The following is an 11,731-nucleotide window of genomic DNA, read 5'->3' on the forward strand; positions in this document are numbered from 1 at the left end:
ACAAGACTGAAGAAAGCTGACTATGACTGCCTGATTGAGAAGATCTGTAGCAGAATTCACAACTATGGGGCCAAAAAGTTTTCCTATGCTGGGAGACTGGTATTGGTACAGGCTGTGCTCTCTACTCTACACTCATATTGGGCCTCAATGTTTGTTATTCCAAAAGGGATCATTTGTAAAATAGAAGCTACTTGCAGGAATTTTTTGTGGGATAATAGTGTTGAATACAGGAGAGTCCCACTGGTAGCTTGGGATAAGGTGAGCTGCTCAAAAGAAGAAGGAGGTCTAGGGCTCAAAGACCAGGAAATTATGAATAAGGCTATGATAGGCAGGCTGGTACATTGGGTCATGGAGGAGAAGAACTCAATATGGGTGCAATGGGTGAAGAAGAACTACCTAAAAGGGAAGGCTTGGCTGGACTATAAGCCTACTGCTAATTCTAGCTGGGTCTGGAGAAGAATATGTAAAGTAAAGGAGGAAATAATACCTGGATATATTGATGGTACTTGGAATGCACAGTCAGAGTATACTCCTGCTATGGGGTATGGATGGCTAAGGGAAAGAAAACCTGCGGTCCCTTGGCATAAATGGGTCTGGAATGAGCATGTGACTCCAAAACATCAATTTATGGGGTGGCTATATGCACATGGAGCTATGAGGACTAAGGATAAACTGATTTTGTATGGTCTGGAGGTTGAGGATAGCTGTTTCTTGTGTGCACAGACTGCTGAAAGCATTGACCATTTGTTGTGTGATTGTGTTTACAGCAGGAAGATCATACAGGAAATGAACCAGAGGATGCAGATAATGTTTCCTGTCACTGATCTGATAGGTTGGTGCAACCAGAGAACAGGCACGAAGTTGCAGAAGGGGGTGCAGTTTGCTCTCCTATGGGGGATGGTGTATAGCATATGGCAGCAGAGGAACAAAGGCAGAGTAGAGGGGATGCTGCTAAGACCAGAAAGAGTAGCTAATCAGGTCATTGAGGAGGTTAAGGCTAGGCTCAATGGAAGAGATTTCAGAGTGCTTACTAAAACGGATCTAGATTGGTTGAAACATAAGAAATTATGTGTAACTGATGATTAGTGTTACTTGAACTCCTTATGTACCTATCTTTTTGATATATTATATACATACTCACATTTTACCAAAAACAATAATACAATAAACAAGAAATAACTACAAAATGCAATAACTAAGTTTGAATAATACAATAACTCGGTCAAAGCAATACAATAACTAACACCAACAGACAAATTCGACAGTTTGATGCATGAGACATCCTGATTGTTGAACAAAGTGAGTTTCTTATTTTCGGAAGTCTCAAACAGTGAGACAGACTATATATCATACATAAATACAAACGGAAATACAACGAATCAACAAAAATAAAGCGGATAATAAATTAGAACGATAATGAGAATGCACAAATCAGATCTAGAAAAACAAAATTAGTACTTACCTATAGTGAAATTGAAGAGAAATACAAAGATAAAGCGAAAGCGACAACGAATATTCTTAATTGATGACAAATTTGAACAAGGATGATGAAGATTGAGGATGAAGATTGGGTTTGTTGCCTGCAATTTAAAGGAATTTGATGAAGAGTGAATTTAACACAATTGAACGATGTCGTCGTTCTTTTTTTTTTTTTTTTCTTTTGTTCTGGCTTTTTAGGGGGAGAAAGAGGAGAGAGAGTGTGATTTTACTAATAATAAGAGATATGGAGAGAAAAGTGATTATTTATAAGTCAAGCAAGATTTAATCTCAGCCATCTATCTTAGATTAGATTAGTGGTTCAGATTCAGAGGGGTAACTCACCAAAAAAAAAACTCAAATATATATATATATATATATATATATATATATATATATATATATATATATATATATATATATATATGAAAACTAAGATGCAAATGATGAACATAATCTCTAAATGCACATGATGATGACTCGATAATGCAAACTGTATAGTTTCCTTTTCGAATATTCATAACTTAAATTGACTTCAAGTCAATAACTGGACTTCTAGTCCATGAGCTCATTTATAATCATAGATTATATGTCGACAATCAAAATTGGACTTATTTCTAAGATCCCCATTCTCTAGTCCATTAAATTTCGCGCGCAAATGCATATCGGTTCCTTAAACATATCGATATAATTTCAATATCTCGTGATATTGTCAGTACTGATCAATGATATCTGAATATATTTGGTACCATTCCTTTTCTATATAGGCCATCTATTATCATTCAGATATTTATGTCACTTTCGGGACATCCAAATTTATTTACTCCATAGGAGTACCAACTGTCCATGCTTGCCATTTTCTTATTACTTGAAATATGTGAACCGATATGACTTTCACACTACCTTTCATGTGTGGTTATTGTTCAATTTGGCAAGAATCTACTTTTTCATTACATATATTTTCTATGACTAATTTATAGCTCGCTATACCACATATAGGGCTAATCTGTCTATAATTAAATCATAGATTTCAATGTATGAACATATTTTGATAAGGTGATGAAAGTGGTATCATAATACATCTTCATAACCAAATGAATACCATCATTTCTAATTTCATGAACCTCTATTTGATGTATTTCATATTGAAAACATACCACTGAACTTCAGGTTCATTTGGAGATAATATACTTGTTTGTTTTTACCAGCTTTTCCTTATCATTCTCCCCTAAGGTGGTAAAAACTATCTATATCTGTTAGGCCCAAAATCTGGATATGGGCTGACTTGGGACAGCAGACCTGGAAGCATTGTGGGATACAGGATATCAGGGAGCCAGGGTGACAGCGTCAGCAAGCAGCGCGGGACGTGGGCTTTGATCCGCAGGAAAGAAGCATATGAGAGTCCTACCACTTACCATATCCAGGGAAGGAAAGTCCTATTCGGCATCAAATTAGGAGTAACTTGGAAAGAAAGCAAGAAACCCTAGCTAGCCGAGCTCTCCCTATATAAAGAGCCTCAATGCAAAGACGAGAGATAATCAAAAAATACAAGAACTACACCCTAGCATTCATAGCAAACGTACGAACTGTATTTCCTCCCGAATTATAGTGAAAATATTGGAGGGGTTCCGTCTCCCCCCGCGGTTGTTTCCCACATCGGGTTTTCCGCGTCACCAAAATCGTTTGTGTTCTTTATTTACATTGCACATACAGGTTAACTTACAACAATTGATCAGATTATAACACAAACCTAACGCTAGACCACTTTAACCCTAAATTGGTAGAAATTTACCAAAACAGTTTGGCGCCCACCGTGGGGCATAGTGGTCGTCTTTGTTAGCCAGTCTACTCAGCAACCAAAGCATGTCCGGTGATACCGTCATTTTGTATCAAAATTAAATTTATAATCCGAACTAAAACTATAGACAGTGATAGTAAGGGTCGAACCACAGAGAGACAAGATCAATTCTATTTGCTAATTTTTAATCTATTGAAGTAACAATTTAAATGGGGGTTTTGAATTGGTTTGATTCTAAAGACTAATTGACAAAATAAAGAGTTTCTAAAATAAGATAAAAGAGAGATTAGGAACTTCGGTTCACCATGGCTAAGGTCAGGTCACAAAGGGATAGCAGAGGTCTTGTAACGGTCTCAGGGGGTAAGAGCAAGCCTTTCGATCTATGCTCAGATTTAATCTTATGGTCTTTTAATTCCCTAGAATTTCTCAAGCTCTCGCTCAAAGGAAATTCCACAACTAATGAAAACCTAACCTACTAATCTTTCAATCTAGCAAGATAGATTTACCAAAAGCAAATAAGATCGAAACGGAAGAAATCATACTAATAAAATCGACCTAACTTACACCATGGCTCACCTCATTCCCAATCAAGAAGATTAGCTATGCATGATTAAAATTATAACAATTGCAAAATTAAAAGCAAAGAATAAACTTAGCATGATTGGAATTGAAATTAAGACAAAAGATTAAACTGGATTGCTGAAAATAAATTAGTAACAACAAGAATTAAATTGAGAAGAAAATGAAAGAAGAAGGAAATCGCATTAAAGCTTACTAATTAATTGATGAACAAAGTAATAGAAATCGGAATCCGTCGTCGCACTTTCTTGTCTCCAAAACTAGATCTAAACTGAGTTCTTGAATAATAAAAAGCATAACCTAATTTTTTTCAGGTGTTCTACTGATAAACGATGCCAAAAAGTTATTACAATTGGGCTTTTAAAAGTCTCGCACGTAAAATCAATAACAGCTGCGAAACCTGGTCGATCCACTGAGTAGCATGGTCGATCGACCAGCCAGTGCAGTAGCCTCTGCTGAAATCCCACGGTCGATCGACTGAAGAGGTTGGTCGATCGACCAATTGAGCTGTGCAGTAACTTCCTTCTTTCTTTAAATCAGCCACTTCACTCCAATGCATGCATCCCAAGGTGAGTGAGTCCGAACTCCCTTCTTCCAAGCTTCCCTGAAGTTGCCTCCGAAGGACGATTTAGGCTTGATTTAGCTCACTTCCACTCATTCCTACAATAAATCATAGAAATTGCAAAGTAAACCGTTTCGGGAGAAATAGTAGCTTTAAGCTAACGAATACGCATGGAAATACGTGCCAAAACTGCAAATAAAGTGTATAGAATATGCACGTATCAAATCTCCCCAAACCAAACCTTGCTTGTCCCCAAGCAAGCACTATGACTCAACTAAAAACCTAATGGAAAGGAGTATATCTCAGAGCTAGCTACAAGTCAATGCTAAACCGTTTAATGCACATAATCAACTACTGCAAAGCTCAAAGCAAGTGAACAAATTTATGCATATCATGGAATTAAATCGGGCGTTCGACCTTGCAAGACTCATAAATTCGGACTCTCCCGGGTCACTCTTCCTCAAAGAAGGCAAATGGTAAGAATATATGTAGAAGAGAGGGAAGAAAATATAGACTCTCACCTAGACTGTGACTGACAAAACATGTATGCTTGACTAGTATGAATAATGATTCTAGCTACCGTACACACGCATAACCACCGTCAAGGACTATTACATGCCGAACTATTGCAAGATTTGGATATGTGAGGCTAAGTGGGAAAGAAAGGGCAAAACAAGTATGGAAATGTGAGGGTAAGAAGCCAAGCTAGTACCTACCAAACCATCAGAAACTGTATCCCGTTCCTCCAACTCAAAATATAAACAATTTCCTCTAAATGTCTAGGCAACACACTATCCCAAAACAGACACCTCCATTTCATAAAATGAGCACATGAGGCGTATTCGCAACTCAGCCGAATTATTATTTTTTTCTAAATTCCTTTTTTTTCTGTTTTTTTTTTCATTTTCTTTTTCCTGAATGGGCAGTCGATCGACCATCAGACCCAGTCGATCGACCACCTCCGCTGGACTATACTCACTGCCCAGATCAACTTCTTTTTTTTTCATTGTTTTCTGAGTTTTTTTTTTTCAGGCTGATTCATTAGCAAATCCTGCACTTCTCATGAATACTCACTCCAACAGTACAGAAACGAACCAAAACTGCTATAATTCGACAAATTCCTCTACTACTTCCTAGCTCGGCACAATGGTAGGCTAAGTATGGGATGTAGTTAAGGGCAACTGGCAGATATGGCTTATAGTGGAGTTAATGGGGCAAAATGAGAAAGGGGGAGATGCAATAGTTCTCAAAACACGCAATACCGACCACAAACCGATGCGTATAGGCAATAAGCAATCAAAACTCATACACGTGCAAAACATGAAATGATGGGAGTACTACTCTCAATCCTAAATTAACCGGTCATGAATGTCACCAGTTATAGGCTCTATATCTCAGAAAGTATAAGTAGTTTGCCAAAAGTAAATGAGTCAAGTCTAATAACCCGAAGTAAATTCCACAACAAAATTTGAAAAATCACTTTTAATTTTCGCTAAGCGGTTGTGAAAAGGCAAGGAATGACATATAATTGACTGATAGTGCAATGTCATCATTAATAAACTCCCGACTCAACTATATGCAAAAGTAAACGTGATATTTTTTATTTTTATGAATTTTTCGATTTTTTTTTTTTTGAAATAACACAAATGTAAGCTAAAATGCAATAAACGTGTGACTGAAATGCAATAAAAAACAAATGCAGATGCAAAAGACATATGCAAATACCCTCCCCAAACCAAAACGCACCGTGCCCTCATTGTGCTCAGCAGCAAATCACCAGCATTCACAACAATATAGGGAAGGATAAAAGCAACAAAAAAAAAAAGGAAACTAACAAAAGGGATCGGAACTCACAAAAGAAGACCTCCCCAAACCAGCCAAAAACAGGGGAGGTCACAAGCATCTAATCTCCACCGTCATACTCGGAACCACTATCCTCATCTGACCCTGAGTCATCCTCCTCTTCCGCCTCAGCAGCGGCGGCAGTAGTAGTAGTGGGAGCAGCTCTCGTGGCAGGCTGAGGGTAACCGCCCACCGGAGGAACAAAGAAGGACGGGTGAGTCCAGGCACCTCGTGGGAGCATCCCCGTCCGGGCGTACTCCTCATAAACTGGGTACAAGGCCAGGGCCATGTCTAATCTGTGCTGATCAAAACTCCTGCACAATTCACCCAACACACGTGACATCACCCTTTGGTCCATGACCGCAGGGATAACAGTAGGTGGAGGGGGGCGAAAAGTGGCCGGGAAGCCCGCTGGGGCAGGAGTAGAGGAGGAGGAGGCCTGTGAAAAGAAGGCACGAGCTCGCCTCGAAGTGCTAGCAGTAGCGGTGCCCGCCCCAATAGGGAGCCTGTAGCTAGGCAAGGGCGGGCGGGCTGCCCCCAAAACAGTGGTAAGGGGCAGGATAGGAGGGAGGCCAAGAACAGGGATGCGGTCGCAGATGAAAGAGTCAATTTTCCATCGACTCCGACTATCGACCCACTTCACAGACCTCGCGTAGGCAAGATCCATGAAGCGTAGGTCAGGGTCAATAGGGGCCTCCTCTCGAGGGAAAAGAAGAACTAGACGGTTGGCGATATGCGTCAACCCACCACAAGCAATGGTGGCCAAAGTGCCCTCACTTATATTGTGAAAGTGAGAGGCAGTCAAATACGCGATGTTATAGATACGGGCTACCCGACTTTCAATGTTCAGATAACCCGCCAAGATAGACAACTCGATGGTATTCACGTTATTTGACTCCTTGCGGCCGAAAATGGTATTACCCATCAGCCGTAAAAAATAACGAAAAGGGGGTAAGTGGACGGAAGTGCCCGTCCTCTTAGGGTCGTTCCAGTCAGAGATACATGACCACATGACCCGGTGAACATCAGAAGTTTCCGAGGTGTTACCCTCGAAATAAAGACCCAAAAATCCAGCAAAGTCGGCTAATGTCAGGGAGTAGGTGACATTGAATAGCAGAAAGGAAATGAAAGGGCTATCCCTGTTGGCTTCAAAAGAAGCCTAATCAAAAACATAAGACGAGAAAAACTCGAGGGTTAAAGTGTAGTAAGTGAACTCAGCCATGTCCACAAGACCCGACATTCCTGTCCCATTTAGCAGAGACACAACAGACTCGAAACATCCTAATTTCTCTAAAGTAGGCCGATGAAGAAAACGAGTGGCCTGAACTTTCATTTTTACGACAAAGAGAGCGAATTTAGCTCGCTGAGTAGAGGTGGAAAAAATAACCTGCGGATAGTCAGGTAGACTATCCGTAGTATCCTCGATCATCAATGGCGGACCCCGTGGCCGTTTGGCAGCTCCCTGACTGGACTGACCTTCGAACATCGGCTGCTTTCCTTTCGTCATTGTTGCTTCTTGCAAAATGAACAAAATTAACAACTAGCTTCCCATAACCTTCAACAATGACAATTGATAAAACCCTAAACAGAATTCAGAATTTGAAACGAAATTAGGGTTTCGAAAAATTGGGCAAAACGGGATTGAGCACCTCCTAGTTGCTAAATTGTTTCGAAAATCAAGGGAAAAGGGTAGCAAAAGCAATTAAAGCATAAAAATCGACAAGAAACTAGCCCTAAATCGATTTTCCCCAAATCGATTTTTCCGTCTCAATGTAACAATGCTCGAAATTTGGGCATTAAAGTGCAGCGAGAATTGAATGTAAAAGATTAAAAGAGGATTAGAGACATACCTTTGCCGAGAACTTGAAGATTTAAGCAAGAAAATTCAAGATTAAGGGATGGATTAGCAAGAAAAATCGCAAGAAAGGGGAAAGCAAGGGTTTTCTCTGATTTTTTTTCAATTAAGTATGAGTTAATGAGTGAAATAAAAGATTAGAACTTCCCTTTAATTTGTTGCGTTCTGATTTCGCGCAGTGGTCGATCGACCACTTGACCCAGTCGATCGACCAGTCGTTCCTTAAAACAGCTTCTGGTCTTCGCGTAGTGGTCGATCGACTACCCTACCCAGTCGATCGACCAATATCCCCGTGGAAATTACGCCCCTTTGTTTCTCAGTCGATCGACTGATGAACTTGGTCGATCGACTGCAGGTACTGGCAACAAATCCTTTTTTACGTTAAAATTGTTTTGCCAACATAATTTTCCCGTCTCTCTCACACAAACATTTAGTAAATCACCCTACGCACTTTGCATAAAATAATCACCTGCAAAAATTCTCAAAGGCGCACATTCTCCAAACCAAGTAATTGCTGATTAAAAGGAAATAACTAAAACTCCTAATGCAAATTAATTGAAATAAAACTGTAAAGTTCCTAATTACAAAAGGTTACAAGCCGGGCTGCCTCCCGGTTAGCGCTGATTTAAGAGGTCCCGCACGACCTTTTTACCTCAGTTTGCAGCTTCTAAAATTGGGTCAAAGTACAATACTTGACCTGCCCAACAAAAAAATCGTCGCATAGTGATAATGTTTCACATATTGGCCATTAACTTTGAACCTTTCTCACAGAGCTCTCAATTAAACCGATCCGAATTTTTGTAAATCTTTGTGACCGTATAGGGGCAGTCCACCTGGATTTCAGCTTACCAGAAATAAACGGATATGAGCATTAAAAAGAAGTACCTTATCGCCAATATGGAACTCGCGCTTAATGATTATCTTGTCGTGTCGGTAAGCGCCGTTTTCTCTTTGTAGATCCTAGCATTATCATAGGCCAATGACCTAAATTCCTCCACTCATTCAATTTGTGTCACACGTTCTCACGAGAGAGGTTAGGATCCAAATTCAAATCACATATAGCCCACCAAGACTTACGCTCCAACTCAACAGGTAAATGACATGTCTTACCATAAATCAATCGGTATGGTGACATCCCAATTGGCGTTTTAAACGCAGTTCTATAAGTCCATAAGACATCATCTAACTTAAGACTCCAATCTTTCCGTGATTTAGAAACAACTTTAGCTAAAACTTCTTTCAATTTCCGGTTAGAAATCTCAACTTGGCCACTAGTTTGGGGATGATACCCCAAACCTCTACGATGTTGGACACCGAATTTAGTCAATAAAGCACTAAGTTGTGTCTCTTTAAAATGCATTCCCCCATCGCTAATGACAACCCTAGGGACAGCAAAACGAGGGAAAATAATTTTTTTAAACAGTTTAATCACGGCCTTTGCGTCGCAATGGGGAGTAGCGAAAGCTTCTACCTATTTGGACACATAATCTACAGCTACGAGGATATATTTATTACCTTGACTGCTCGGAAAAGGTCCTTGATAATCAATGCCCCAGACATCAAAAATCTCAACCTCTAAAATGCCTACCTGTGGCATCTCATGTCTCTTTGAAATATTCCCCGATCTTTGACAAGCATCGCACTCAGCAACAAAATTGCGACTATCTGCATGCAAAGTTGGCCAATAGAAACCAGATTGGAGTACCTTAGCCACAGTCCGGGATGGACCATGGTGACCACCATAGGCAGAAGAGTGGCAAGCTTCTAGGATATCCTTCACCTCCCATTGAGGCACACATCTCCAGATAATACCGTCTGCGCATTCCTTGTTGCATATGTCTTTTGCAATGTCCAAAACAACGAAATCGACAGGAATAAAAAACTTACCCACTCGAACGGGTACATCCTCTAAGACTCCTAAAGGTCTCTGAGTCGATCTATTTGCCATCTGAAGGGTGATATCGGTTACCTTAAGTCTACCAATATTTAGCCTTTCACAAAAAGAATATGGCATGACACTGACACTGGCCCCTAAATCGCAAAGGGCCTTCCCAATTTCGTGGTTACCTATAGTGCAGGGAATTGAAAAACTACCAGGGTCCTTTAATTTGGGTGGTATATTAATTTGCGAAAGAGCATTGCATTCTTCCACAAAAGCAACATTACCATCATCATGAAAATTTCTCTTACAATTCAAAATGTCTTTCATAAATTTAGCGTAAGAGGGTACCTGGGTAATTAGGTCAGTGAAAGGAATGGTTACCTCGAGATTCTTGACCATCTCCAAAAACTTACCAAACTTGCGCTCCAGCTTAGTATTCTTTAAACGCTCCGGATACGGGACTGCAACACTGGTCGTAGGATCAGTAACCTTCGGCTTCCATAAGTTTAAAACCTCCGTCAAATCATCAATAAGTGTAGAATCATGCAAACTAGTTGACGGATTTGCGTCCTGCAGTGGAGACTCGGTCGATCGACCATTGGACTCGGTCGATCGACCAATCACACTGGGCGTGATTAGTTCCTGGACAGAGACTCCTTCATCAGGAGCTTCAGTCGATCGACTGGTAGTATTGGTCCCACATATGCTGGGTATGAATAGTTTCTGGTCAGAAACTTTTTCATCTGACAACCCGGTCGATCGACTGCTGTTGTTGGTCGATCGACCGCTGGTACTGGCAATTGAGTTCGTTTTCTCACCAGAAATTAAATTTTGCTTTTCATCTTTTCCCGAGTCTTCTCTTGGCTTATCAGGACCATCATAAGAAAGGCCACTTCGGAGATTAATGGCATTTATGGTTTCAATTGGCCCCTCACATTTGCTTGAAGAATTGGCGACTTGCTTAGCCTCTAAATTCTCCAATTGCTTGACAAAATTCTTTGTAGACTCAATCCCGGCTTCTTCTATTTTCGTGACCTGGACCAAAAGAGTTCGGACTAGGTCTCTCAATTCCGCGGTCTCATCTGAATTATGGACAGGAATTTCAACTCTTTCCTTGGACGCTTCAGAGGTCTCGAGCTTCTCGAGACGGGCAGTAATAGAAGTTATGAGTGTCACAACGGCACTCATTTCATCACTTTACTTTCGCGACTTTCCACGCGAACTTCCAAACTCAGCTCTATGGACTACCATCTCCTCAATAGTGTTCCAACCTTTATCTTGACCGGTATTATTTTGGAACCTACCATTCGCAGCTGCATCTAGGGTAACCTTTTAGTCATCATATAAAGCATTATAGAATAAGTTGCAAAGGTACCACTGCTGGAAACCGTGGTGAGGGACAGCCCTAACCAAACTCTTGAAACGTCCCCATGCTTCACAAAATTCCTCATCAGGTCCTTGCTGGAAATTTGTAATTTTACTTCTCAAGACATCTCTCTTTGCAAGTGGGAAGTATTTTTTGTAGAAAGCTAATGCTAGAGATGTCCAATATGTGACTCCAGCTGCTACCCTATCAAGGTAGCGGTACCAATCTCTCGCCGAATCCTTCAAGGAGTATAAGAACATTATCTCCTTTACTTCATCCTGGGTCACCCAGTAGGTGCAGTATGGAACAAGCAGAGTCCGTGAAAATTTCCATGTGCTTCAAAGGATCCTCGTCCGGTTGACCAGCAAACT

The 11,731-nt window shown here is 40.5% G+C and overlaps 1 non-coding gene across 1 annotated transcript; it reads left to right on the forward strand.

Moving 5' to 3' along the window:
* Window positions 1-11,378: 11,378 nt before the first annotated feature.
* LOC141625269 (small nucleolar RNA R71) lies at window positions 11,379-11,485 on the forward strand. Its single transcript, XR_012535058.1, has one exon. It is a non-coding gene; the product is annotated as a small nucleolar RNA R71 (small nucleolar RNA).
* Window positions 11,486-11,731: the final 246 nt, after the last annotated feature.

The sequence above is a fragment of the Silene latifolia genome, chromosome X, assembly GCF_048544455.1.
Source record: "Silene latifolia isolate original U9 population chromosome X, ASM4854445v1, whole genome shotgun sequence".
In the NCBI taxonomy this organism is placed as follows: Eukaryota; Viridiplantae; Streptophyta; class Magnoliopsida; order Caryophyllales; family Caryophyllaceae; genus Silene; species Silene latifolia.